Genomic DNA, 10,977 nt, shown 5'->3' with positions numbered 1-10,977 from the left:
CTCATGGCATGGAAAGAAATGTGCAGACCCATCTTGAAAGGTGTTTTTTGCTAAAATGTAGTTCCAAAGGGTGATCAGCTGTTCTGAATTGTGAAGTATGTGAAAGCAGCAGGTGGTCTCACACCGCTCTGAGCAAAGAGGTCAGTGTCATAAAATCAATGGCAGTAGATTACTGCTAGTAAGAAAAACTTGTGAAAAATCCTGACCAGAGATGCACATTTGAAACATCTATGGAGACTAAGCTATTTTCTTAGCTCCCTGAATGTTTGGTCTTGTTAATGCAGTAATCAACACCAAAAAGCCTGCAATTTACCAGTGGATCACTTGGTGAATACCTATCTTAAGGGCTCTTAAGAGCTTTTCTTTACTAACAGACATAAGCTGTTGGTATATTGTTTTAAAGCAATGAAGGACTTCAGGGCCAAATACAGTCTGGCTGTACAATGTCGTTATTTGCTGGCTAGAGTGCTTTCCTGACCACCTTTGAGCAGAGCTATCGCTATCCTGAGCTCTCTGTGGCTTCTGTGCGGGAGCGTGAGGTGCTGCGATCTTCCAAAAATGTCTCCAAAGCGAAGCCGCTCAGCAGGATCAGCCACACACACTCACACAGGCGTGCACGCACACACGCACGGATAGCTTCAGTAATATGGGTCAATGGCAAAGAGGCAGGAAGGGTCTCTGTGTGGAGTTCCAAGGACGGAAGTTTACTGCATCCACACCACGAAAGGATCAAGAGGCAAAGACACCGAACAATGGAGAGCTCAGGATTAAGTACGGGAGCGGAGGGAGCATCAGAGACCAATGGTCTGAGGGCACGGGGGCGGTACAAAGGCAGGACTAGGGAACGGGAACCAGTGGGGAAGCTCTGGGGGAGTGGCGAGGGGCAAAGGCCAATGGGGGAAACCTGGAGTGGAGAACTTTCTAGGACATGAAACATACAAAGTAGCAAGGGAGTGAAGGGCCGATGAGCCAACCAAGGGAGCAGAATTGGGGTATATTGACACAGTAGGGCAAAGCATTCTGGGGGAAGCCTTTCTGGTCACCTCAACCTCGGGAGGATTCTCTGGTACCAGGGACTGTCCCACCAGTGGACTCTCCTTGTCCCCTGCACTGTAGACTTACCAGCCTCCACACAGAGCTATTTTTTTAGAAAATTTGTATTTTTATTTCTATGAGAAAAGGGAAAAATGGTGAATTCAGGCTTCTGTAAGGCTCGTGTACTTTAAAAAACAGCTTTGAGTTAAACTGACTTGAATAGTTTTATTTTGACAAAGAAAAGAGAAGCAGCTATTTAAAAATACTTCATGTTTACAAATGTGTAAACACACAATGTTTCATTGTTTTGATTTTGTTAAAATAAATTGGTACTAGATTAGTAAACTGGAACTGCAACTTGATTACAATATATATCACATCTTTGATATTGATGGCTAATGTAGGAATAGAATTAGAATTTCTTAGACAGATTCTGCTCACCTATTTTGGAATTTTCACAGTACATCCATTAAATAAATACATACATGGGTTCTTACACTGACAAGAGGGATTATTTTGATAGGGGGCCCTGGACTGTGGTTTTACAGTTCATAGAGTTAATGCCTTCCTTTTTGAAGAGTTAATTTGTGGACATTCTATATTGTTTGGGGTAATACCGCCATGATCTCGGTACCTGTTTTCTTTTTTTAAAATGTGTGTGTTGGGTGGAAGGAATTTCTCAAGCCAGAGACTATTATCCAGATATTATAGTTTCCTAGTTTTCACTGCGTCTGAGCTTTGTTGTTCATGATGACAGTTAATAATTCAATGTTCATTATATGCTCTTTGTTGATCAGCACAGATCTCTTCTGTTAAAAGAGAGTGAGAATTCCTTGTGTAAGCCCATCTGACATAAGATTTCCCCAGACATTACCATGAATAAATATGATCCCATTTTTCATAAGAAGTGAATAATAACTTTGGACCGCAGTTCAGTTTTTAGTAGACAGGTTGCTGCATGCTTTCCTACCTCCAGGACAGCTATAATAATAGCAAAGAGGAGGTTTTGGCTTTGGCTCAATTTTAGTGTACATTATCAAGGCCATTATAGGGAGGTAGTTTCTCCTTCTGCCACTAAGAACCTAAGCAACAATATAACCAATGACTAATGCAAGAGGACAATTACTGGTTTCATCAGCTGTCAATTGAAGCCATATGGTCCAGACACTAGAGAGGTGCTAAGTGATGCACTAGTAATTCAGATGCAGATGAAACCTCTTTTATGGTATAACCTTCATGCAGGGAACTTATACTTGTTCCACAATTAATCAACACATTCATTTGTGTGTGGGTGAATGACTTTTCTGGGGTAAAGATTAATATGTCAAGTTTTTCACTCTTTGTAATAAACTAATCCTAAAATATGACTCTTTTTAATCATGTGTATAGTATTTTAAAATCTGATTACTGTTTAGTATCAGAGAATGTGAGGGTTTAGTCTTGGCAATTAATTAAGGAAGAAAAATATGAACAAATGTGAGTTAGGTTAGGCATTTTTCACCCTCTGCTTTTGAAGACAAGAAGACCCAGTAGTTTGAATGTTTTTGTATTGTTTGTGCCTGACAATAAAGTCCTTGATAGTTACTCAGGGTAATAAAGATACATATTGTCTTTAAGATTATTAATTGCAAACAAGTAGCTGCTGTAGAGAAAAGTAGTTAAGGACAGAGTTCTCATTGGCATAAGCAGTACAAGAGGAAATTTTTAATTTACTTTTTTAGTTGAAAATGGTACTTAACAGCAAACCCAACTATATCCTAACTACTTTTGTATCTTCTAATGGAAGATTTCCAGTGCAGAGCTTCAACATAGTTTTTTAATGCAATGGAAAAGAATTCTGTCTAGGTCCATGTTGTTTTATTCTATTTGCTTTTTTCACATGCATTTTCACATGCCAAAGGCTATACACCATCAGATAGCTGGTGTATGGGTTAGGATAAAACAGAATAAAGATCTCTTGCTGTAGTAGCCAAATCCGAAGGGGAGCCTCAGCCCTCCAAAGGGGTCTCAAAGAAAAGCCTTTCCTCTGCATTTAATAGAGAAATGGCAACATTTTTTTCAACTCCCACCCTTTACCTTTCCCCCTCGAAGCTTTCTGTGCAGCTGATCATTTTTATTTTGACTCTAGCTTCCTATCACCTTCTCTGTTAAAAATGGAAAAAATAAATCCTCTATCCATCATAAGGCAGGGTACTTCTTAACCTCTCCCTGGGTGGAAAGCTGACCACTAATCCTGTGTTGTTCTGTACTTGTTGATTACTTATCAGTCTTCTCCTTACTTACCACACTGAATCTATAGGGCAGCCACATTACTGATGGCTTGGAAGCTTAATCTGCTGATGAATGTGCCTTTGGGGAAGATAGTGTGATTGCTGAGCCTGGGAAAGGCTCTGAGTGTGTCTGGGGGAGTTATGAGAAGGGAAATTAGTGAACAGGAAAGCTAAGGACCTTAATGTAACTTTAATGTATTGCATAGTTTCTGTGGGTAAATGTCTGGGCATCTTTTATTTTTTGTGCAGAGAATGCATAATTGTGAGCTTGGTATTTTCCCCTCAAGGAAGCCCTAAAGGTTAAAAGCTTGAGGGGGCTGGAAAATGTTTTTATTCTCTCTGATCTATTACTTAATGGTGTTTAAAGTGATACCACCGCACCAATATTAAATATCATGAGAACAAAATTTAGCGTGTTTTTTGAGTTTGGGATTTTTTTTACCATACATTCAGGAGATGTAAATAAGAAAGGGGGAAAACCCCAAGTTTAATGCTGTCAACATTAAGAGTATTTTGCTTTAGGGATAAATTTTTACACCTTGAAGAAAGAGTCCCACCAAGGTGTTTGAAAAAAAAGGAATTAAATACATTTAATGTCTTCTTCAGTCATCAAAGTGATTTCTGAAATATGAGGTGGCCCAAATTAATCTCTGATGTAAATCAATTGAGTTTAGGAAGGAGAGGGAAACAGTAAAAAAACGGAAAGCAAATGGCATAATCAGCATATATTTCCTCATTCCAACTTACTGTTGATTCATTTATCAGTCCAAATTAATAAACTGGAAATCCAGGAAAAAATTGCTATATTGGCTATAAATTGTTCTGATTAGTGTCAAAAACAAATCCATAGTAATTATGTATATTGATCATGCAGGGGATTCTAAAATAGGGACAGCAAGAGCAAGTCTCAAACTTGTGTCAGGGGACATGTCTTTCTAGCATGAAAACTTTGGTTTTGCATGGGTATACTTTCTTTTAAAGTGATGCATCCATTTCAGAAGTGTAATTCCTAGTTTGTGGGGCGGTAGAAATAAAATTCCCATTTCATAAACACTTGTGGAAGTGAAAATCCAAAAATTTACTTGTGCCAATGCAAACATCAAAAACTGCTGAAACCTATTCTAGTGTAAACTTCTAGCTGTTGGCTTACGTTCATCATAGATTTAAGAGATGAATCTGTTCTTACTGAACACCATACAAGTTCTTTTTTCAAGTCACTGTTCAGAGTGAGAGCTCTCACTTCTATCCTCCTGGTCTCATTGACAAAAAGACCTAATGAGAAGTGCTTAGCCTAGATGACTGCAAAAGGATTTCCTCTGACCGAAATTTCAGTGTGGGTGTGACTATGCAACTAACTTCAGGCAGGGAAAAAAACAATATACTCTGGAAAGACCTCATTACTCTTGGCATGTTTGACATGTTCCACTCTCTCTCCCTTCAACCAGCTCTCAGAACGGCGTTGAAACCCATATAAGTGAGGTTCTGCACTGCTAAAATAGGGCCATACGCTGTCAGGCTTACAGCAGTTTCAGCATTATTTTGAACTTCAGTGCCTATTCAAGCCTGAACCAGCAGTAACCTTGGACTTTGCTTGTCACTTGTTGATTACTTGAAATAAGAGTGGCATCTTGTAGCACCTCCTCTGGCTGAATTAATCACTCTGCCATTAAAAGCTGGAAATTATGTTATCGTACAACATATGTAATTCCTTTTTTGCTCCTGAAAATTATAGTGCTTCCAAAGATGAATCTATGATGAAAACAGCAGAACAAGCCAAAATTTACTAAAAAAGGCCTACATGTGATTGCTAGACACAGTATCTCCTCCAACCTGTTTGAGATCAATTTAAGACTTCCTATGCTGTACTTGCAGAAACATGCTTTTGGTTTCTTCTCTCTTTTCTTTTCTCTTTTCTTTTCTCTTTTCTCTTCTTTTCTTTTCTTTTCTCTTCTTTTCTTTTCTTTTCTTTTCTTTTCTTTTCTTTTCTTTTCTTTTCTTTTCTTTTCTTTTCTTTTCTTTTCTTTTCTTTTCTTTTCTTTTCTTTTCTCTTTTCTTTTCTCTTTTCTTTTCTCTTTTCTCTCCTTTCCTTTCCTTTCCTTTCCTTTCCGCACCTTTCCGCACCTTTCCGCACCTTTCCGCACCTTTCCTTTCCGCACCTTTCCGCACCTTTCCTTTCCTTTCCGCACCTTTCCTTTCCCTTCCCTTCCCTTCCCTTCCCTTCCCTTCCCTTCCCTTCCCTTCCCTTCCCTTCCCTTCCCTTCCCTTCCCTTCCCTTCCCTTCCCTTCCCTTCCCTTCCCTTCCCTTCCCTTCCCTTCCCTTCCCTTCCCTTCCCTTCCCTTCCCTTCCCTTCCCTTCCCTTCCCTTCCCTTCCCTTCCCTTCCCTTCCCTTCCCTTCCCTTCCCTTCCCTTCCCTTCCCTTCCCTTCCCTTCCCTTCCCTTCCCTTCCCTTCCCTTCCCTTCCCTTCCCTTCCCTTCCCTTCCCTTCCCTTCCCTTCCCCTCCCCCTCCCCCTCCCCCTCCCCCTCCCCCTCCCCCTCCCCCTCCCCTCTCTTTTTTTTCTTCAGTAGTGTAAAAGCACCAGATTTTTGTGAAGTTAAATCCAATGGATTATGAACTGCAATTAAACTCTCATCAGGATGGTTACTAAGGCCTTCACCCCGGACAGATATTGATAGGGAAATTGGTGGAAATTCCTGAGGGTATTTAATGGGGTGCAGCACACTTCAGTTAAAAATTATCTGTGGCTTATGATGGTCGTTTTATTTTGGTTTGATTTGGGGTTTTTCCCCCCATTTATATCTGACTCTAAAGGTTTTATCTTGAGCAAGTTTTCCCTGCTCCTGATCTGGCTGTCCATGTAAGTCCTTACACCTGACTTAGTTCCTGCTTCTGCTCTAGTATTAATGTTTATTCTACCTTTCTACTCTGACTCCTGACCTGAGTCTGGTGCCTGCTTTGGTTCCTGCCCTTCCTGCCCTTACTCCTTCTGAGTTCCTGCCTGTTTTCTTGGCTTCCCTCCCCTGCCTACCCTTTTTCTTTTATCTAATCTCTAGACAACGGAGCTGCCTTGACCCAAGATTGAAGACCAAGGAAATAACCTTTGGGCAGAACAAGGGCATCTCCATATCTGTTTGATGACTAGTAAGAACAGGGAGTAGTGGATACCTTAGATGATTCTGTGTGGTCTCTGGTAACCTGTTTTATTTGAATAAAATCATACCTTTCTTACATCCCAGGGAGCTTAAAAAATGTCAGCAGTGCTGGAAAGAACATCATAGGATGTGATCTGAGGCAGCTGTAGTTGTAAATGGGGTCAGTTCTGTTCCTGCATGTTAATCTCCTCCTGATATTTCTGTCAAATCTGCAGAATGACAACGTGCTGGAAGAAGTGGATGGTAGTTCACAGACAAAAATTTAAACCCCCCATACCCTAATAGGACTCCTACTCCTCCAGTGCTGATGGCAGTGTAGGAGCAGAAGAAGGGAAAGCATGCTGCTGCAGGTAGGCTTGAAGACAGCACTATTGAAAACCTCTTTAGAAGTGCTAAATCTCCATAATAGCAAGTGCCTGAAGCTGCGTAGGCTATTAAGACCTCACAAGTCACAAATCGTGCTATGTCCTGGCCACTTTCCAAAAGCATATGGAAAAGATGGAGGCACAAATCTGTTACTGTAAGAGCTCTTGCATGTCCACTTGCTCAATTAACACGTGAATTCTCAGAGACCCAAGCAGGAAACTCAACCTCAGGTGTCTTAACCTTTCTCAGAGAGTTTCTTGGAGTTGTTTCATCATGGGATTCTTTGTCAAAACTCCATCCCATCTAGCTGATGTGCCTGAAATACAGTGCACCTAGAGAACCAAAATAAAAGCTAAAAGCTATGGACAGTGCAGAACAAACTATATTTTTAAAAAAAAGGTATTATTCTCTCATCCATGTGCACATATAAAGAAAATTGCTAAGTGCACAGAACACGGTGGGGCAAGTATAGTGTGTAATCACTGATCAATAGCAACCATCTTTATCTCTTCTGAGAGATCAGGCACTTTCACCTGACACAGATAAAACTCCTGCTTATCAGGTAGCAAACCTATGCCACCAGTGTTATAGGTAAAGTTGCTGTATTCATAGGCTGTATTAGAGGAGGGACAGGACTCAGACAAACTTTTGGCAACTCAAAAAGTTTTGGAAAAAAAATTCCCTAAGTTCTTCCATGTCCTTAGAGAGTAGGAGGTAGTTTTACTGCAAATCTCAGATGAAACTTCCTGAAACAAAGTGTAGTGCAACTTGACAATTGCTACTGTAACAGACTTTGGTGTTACAGCTTTGAAAATACGGTTCAATGGTTCGTGATTCTGAATAATTTGATTTGTTGCAGACAGTGACTTGGCATTCTGAAGCATGAACTTAGAAATCACTTGAATCAAACATTTAATTCAAACAACAGGAACTGGGACTGTTGTCTTTGTTAGAACTGCCAAAGTAAGGTTGGGAAAAACAGCTTAATGGGGCTAATCCTTGGAACCCTTTCTCTTGCCCCATTTCTCAGGGGGCTCATATGGTCCATGGCTTTAATGAGATAATCATAACTGTTCAAGTTTCTTTGTTGTGCTGATATTCAGCCTAAATGGTCTTTCAATTCCAATTATAGATATTAATATGGCAGTTAAAGGTCAGAAAGTGCTTCAGGCTAGTGCTTTGTCTATCTTATACAGTAGCAACCAAAAAATTGCTCTGCCAATTCCAATGAGAGATATTCAGACAATGGCTAAAGGTCAGGAGAAATGCTTCCATAGAATGAATTGAGTTAGAAAGACAAGCAGCTATAAATAGCATTTGGTAATGTTTATATCCATTTAGTTTAAGAGATACAACTACTTAATTGGAACATTTTGAATCATGTTAATTCCTCTTAAATAAAGAATCTTTACTCAGATTTAAGGGGAACAGATCGTCTTGCTCTCCTTCTATGAATTACAACTTCCATGCAACTGGAGGCTCCTCCATCTATTTCTCCAACTCCTTCTATCACTAATTGCATAAGCAAATCCTATTGCTGCTGCATGCCCAAAAGGACAGTAGACAGCTGTCTATCTTGGTTTTTAATCTTTGAAATCTTTGAAAATTGAATATAAAGTAGAAAATCGTTCAGAGACAGAGCTGTTTCCCTTTATTTTTTAAAGTAGCTTCATATTTAAATGTACAGCTCTTTTCTGTACAATTGCACTTAGGCTGGGGTAGTGATTGGATAATGCCTTCACATAGGTCTCATTAGCTGAAATCACATTTGCTTTTTCAGGGCCCAGAAAACAGGACTGTTGGTGCTTCTTTTCATAGCTGATCGTACTTGTGAAGTGTGATGTGATTGATAGGTCTGGTGATACCTTTACTATACAGATCTGCTTCAAATGGGTTTGGTGTTTTGTGAAGTCTCTTGGGACCACAGTCTGTCAGTGTCTTCACAGCATGAAGGAATTTGTTTGCCTGACAAAAATTTTAGATTGCTGGGGTCTCTCTGTTGCAGATACACAGGAAAAGTAGTAAGAATATAATTCTCGTTGGTCAAGTGCTGAGTAGTCCTTAGTTGGACTCCACTGCTTATAAGTGCATACAGTTAAAATGTGTATTCCCTGTCTCTTGTTAAACCAAGATGCCCTTGTCCTATTTTAAAATTTATACCAATTTTGGAATTTGGAGGACACTGCTAACAGCTCTAAGAGTATTGTGATATGAGGCCCAGGGGCAACAGTGCCATCATCCATGGATATCATACAGTTGAAATAGAATGACAGGATCTCTATGTCTGAGTTAGCAAAATGCTGATTAAACAATTCCAACTCCCTTATCCCTCTTGCAACTTCCCATTTCACAGCCAGTTAACTCCAGCGATTCACTGGCTGTGGAGAGGATCTGTTCTCAAGTACAAAGGATAATTTTTTTAATATCCAACCTTCTATGCAACTTGTGGCTTTCAGAAGGCAATATAGTACTTCTGCAGTGGGTGACACTAGAAACAAAGTCTTCCTGCTGCAAGGCAGTTAAGCACAGTTTGAAAGGCTTCATAAACTTTGGGTACTGATTTAGTAACTTGAGTTTGTACTCAGACTGCCCAATAGAGGAGGAAGGAGCACCCAAAAAATGACCTCAGATTAATTTTACCTCTTTCTAAACTCTATGTTTTCTCAAGCAGTGCAATTTTACAAAGCAGGAACAATTCTGACTGGAACTGGAGTAAAGATATTGACAGACAGTAGATCTACGCCTTCTACACTGTCTTAAATTATAACACATTACTCATTATCTGTCTCAGTTCCAGTACTTGCATTCTCAGGAGTTCTTAATCAGCTCAAGGTGAAGAGGAAAAACAGAACTGCACTTCAAAATCGTATATATTTTCTAAATTTAAATCACTGGTTCATCCTTCTTCCCATGATTAAGATTTTAAAACTGTTTTCTGATCGATGATTCTTCTAATTGGAAATATGTCTATATATACCCAGAACTAATTTCATGTAGCCACTTGCAGCATCATAAGGACATCCAGGAAAGATTTTCCTTTTGGTTTTCCCCTCTTGTGGATATAAAGGCAGGTCTTTAGAAAACCCTTATGGAAGAACTTTTTATTTTATGACCAGAGATTCAAAAGAATGAGGAAGACCTTTACCACTAAGTCCTGAGGTTCAGAATGCACCCCATTGCTTTCTAAATTCCTTATGGAGCTTAGGTGTGGCCAGGTCCAATCTTACTCTCAGACTTGGAAAACTGTTTATGTCTAATAGATTTATCTGTACAAAGTTTGTAATAATTAATATTGAGTAGCTACCTGGATTAGTAATGTTTCATTATTATTAATTCAGCATGCTGTCAGTCACTTACAAAGGATCTATTCCAAGTAAGGGAGAGTTACCTGGTGTGCAATCTGTCTGCGATTCAGGGAAGGCTCAAATTAGGCTCATCCTGGTGGGTAATATTTATAGACTGAAGTAGTTGTCTGCCAGTCAATAGTATAGACAAGATAGATGTCCTCATTTTAGCTCTGCTATCTTGTTCTGTACGTTGGTTATCTTGCATTCAGCTTGCAGATTCACCACAGGACATGAAGATTGCTTCTCCTTTAGCATTTTGCTTTTTTTGGCTCTCTGGAGATTGGGATGTGTCCCAGAGAGCAATGAAGAGCATGGAACTTTGTGAAATGTCTGAAAAATCAAGACTGTCAGAAAGGAAAAATTGAGGGAATCAGTCACAAGTGGAAAAGTGCACCATTGCATTTGATCCCACAGGACATTGTTCATTGTACCAGTTGCAGGTGGTATGTTAACTGTCTGGACAGCTGCCAGAATGGAAAATCCCATTCATCTGACATGGGGTCAAAAGAAACTATATTATATACATTTGAAAATGAAGAAACATAGCTGAAGAGACTTATTAGTAGAATGCCTGTCTCTTTACTCCCTGTTTCTGAACTGTTCTTGGCTAAAGTGTAGACCAAAACTTACACCTGCCTGGCACATAGATGGAGTTCACTCTACATTTTATTATTCTGGTATTTTTTAGCTGGAAATATTGTCTCTCACATGAAAAGACTATAGTAGGTTTAGTGCCTTTGCATATATAACAGCAGACTCTCCACAGATCTCACTCCTAGTCTTATATTTTAAGGAATACTGGAATAA

The sequence above is a fragment of the Coloeus monedula genome (genome assembly GCF_965178545.1).
Source record: "Coloeus monedula genome assembly, chromosome: 1".
NCBI classification, from domain to species: Eukaryota; Metazoa; Chordata; class Aves; order Passeriformes; family Corvidae; genus Coloeus; species Coloeus monedula.
Note: the sequence above shows the minus strand (reverse complement) of the source record.